At 43.1% G+C, this 2,325-nt stretch overlaps 1 pseudogene; it reads left to right on the top strand.

The window, feature by feature from the left end:
• The first annotated feature begins 384 nt into the window (after positions 1 to 384).
• LOC116829696 (U5 spliceosomal RNA) lies at positions 385 to 438 on the top strand (annotated as a pseudogene).
• The last annotated feature ends 1,887 nt before the right edge of the window (positions 439 to 2,325 follow it).

Below are 2,325 nucleotides of genomic sequence, written 5' to 3'. Positions count from 1 at the left end.
TGTTTTTATTTATTTAAACATGATACGCATCCCTCCTAAACAATTTTCTCAATAACTCCCAGACCTCCATCCCATGAAGGAGCCTGCAGGGAAGACCTAGTAAGGCTGAAAAACTATACTCTGAAATGTTCACCTCATGGTGTTCTCTGCAAGTCATCTCCCAAAGGAGGATGAGTTTAGAAGGCTGTATCATGGGAAGGAAGTGAGCTCTCCAAACCTTGCATACAAGATCGAGTACCCTCTAGATACATGGAGGTAGCAGCTCCTGTCTCTGCTTTGGGCTGCTCCACCCACACCTGCCTGCTGCCCCAGCCAGAATGATTCCTTCAAGAGCCATAGTATTATTGGCTAGATCAACAGGTGTGGTTCAGAAGCAGTTTGGTTTCTCTTCAGATTGTATAAGTCTTTTGCCTTTTACTAAAGATTTCCATGGAGAGGCCTCAGATTTCTGTAGGGGATGATGCTGTGGAATCATTGCATCCAGTCTCTTGTTCCTACCACTCTCACGCAGCCCCACCCAAAACCTTCTGAAGTTCCAGAGGATTGGCAAGCCAAATATGGAAGACAGTAAGGCTGGCAGAGATAGCACATCCCACTACTTCTTAAGGGCAAGGGGAAATCAGTTTAGAGGGGTATCAGAGGGGTGTCTGCTTCATCTCATGCCTGCTTAGATTCTACTGTTGGTTGCCTTACACAGGCATGTGGTTTCCCTGCAAAGCAGTTGGGTGCCAATAGCGCTGTTCCCCCACTCCTTGGGCCAGATTCTCTCCTGCAGTCCAGCACTGCCTGGAATATGGAGGCGGAAGGCACATGGAGCCTGAGGGCTGGCTTGTGCTGACATAGAGTAGTTTAAGGCTTTAGATAGAGATACCCCTAGAGTCACATGGCCAGTGGAGGGTAGGGATAGCAGAGCTCTGATCTGCCACACCTCCTCCCCATCCCCAGTATGCTCCTTCCCTCCCTCCCACACCATGCTCCCCTATGCCAAGGGTGGCAGTTGGCTGGCTGACTCAGGAGCTGTCTTTACTAGTTTTATGCCAATGGGAGCTCCCTTATGCCAAGCAATACCCTGACAGCCACTAATGGTCAGATTCCAGGCCATTTGAATCACCTGGGCAGTGGAAAGGGACCAAATCTCAGTAGAGACTGTGGCCTTGTGTGCACCCCAAGTGCTCATATATATGTCAAACATTTGCTCAAGCAGATGGCAAAATTCAGAAATATCAATGTGCTTGCGTGGGAAAACAGTCAGCAAAGTGCTGCTTGAGATTCTTTTCAGTTCATCTGATCCAAGGAAGAAAGATTCAGAAAGACGGTGACTGCTGAACTAACAGATTTTATTGACACAGGGACTAATGAGAAAGCTATTGCATACTGCATAGTCTTATTAAAGGCTCACTGGAGTCTAGCTCGGAGGAGATGTTGCCTGATAAGAGAGAAGGGTCTGAGTAGAACAGGCAGCACAGTAGGAAAGGCAACAGCAGTTAACATTGCAAGGAAAAGAATGTTAATATCCGGCAAAGAACAAGATGACTGAGTGTCGCTGCTTATACAGCTAATTGTCTTCACAGATACGATGCATTGTGGAAAACAGCAAAGAAACATTTACCATAATCTAATTTCCTCTCGGTCACAATAAAATGATCAACTTGATAAAAGTAAGTGGGACATTTATCTTGTTTCCTTACAAGCGGACATGTGAACTTTCCTCTCCTGCCAATTTGTATTGATCTCATTCACTTCATGTTTCCTGCTAATAATACTGCAATAAAATCTAATGTATAATTTGCTGAAATAATTTTCTTCATTATACTACATCTGCCCTCATCAGTACTTTAAGATGTACTGCAAACAGTGATTTAAAACGTTCCCTATTCTGCTGCTATGTGGGTGTAATGCTCTATTTAAATATCCTTTTTGTTTGTTTTAAAAGCTAACCTACAAAACCCCTGTGTTTGAGGAATTTTGGAATGCAAACCACTCGAGAACTAAAACAGCATATGGCCTGAAGTGTATACTACATGCAAATTATATGGAACTAGGGATGCATTTAGTTCATGTGTTTTTTAAAAGAAAATTTTTAAATTTTCAGAAAAAACTGAAGCCCATTGATACTAAAGCTGATTAAAGCAGAGAAAGAAAGCTTGCACAACATACTCCTATCTAACCTGTAATGCCTCAGAACACCTGCATTTTCATTTTAGCTGCCTATACAGGTTGTAATTCCATCATATTTTCTTTAAACAATGATCTCATCAAGACTGTAGGCTTTGTTGCAGAGCAGTGGGTTCCATCTACATTACACAGTTTTCTATCTTCAGTTTT

Source organism: Chelonoidis abingdonii, chromosome 5 (assembly GCF_003597395.2).
Source record: "Chelonoidis abingdonii isolate Lonesome George chromosome 5, CheloAbing_2.0, whole genome shotgun sequence".
NCBI classification, from domain to species: Eukaryota; Metazoa; Chordata; order Testudines; family Testudinidae; genus Chelonoidis; species Chelonoidis abingdonii.
This window is presented reverse-complemented; position numbering and strand designations above follow the sequence as displayed.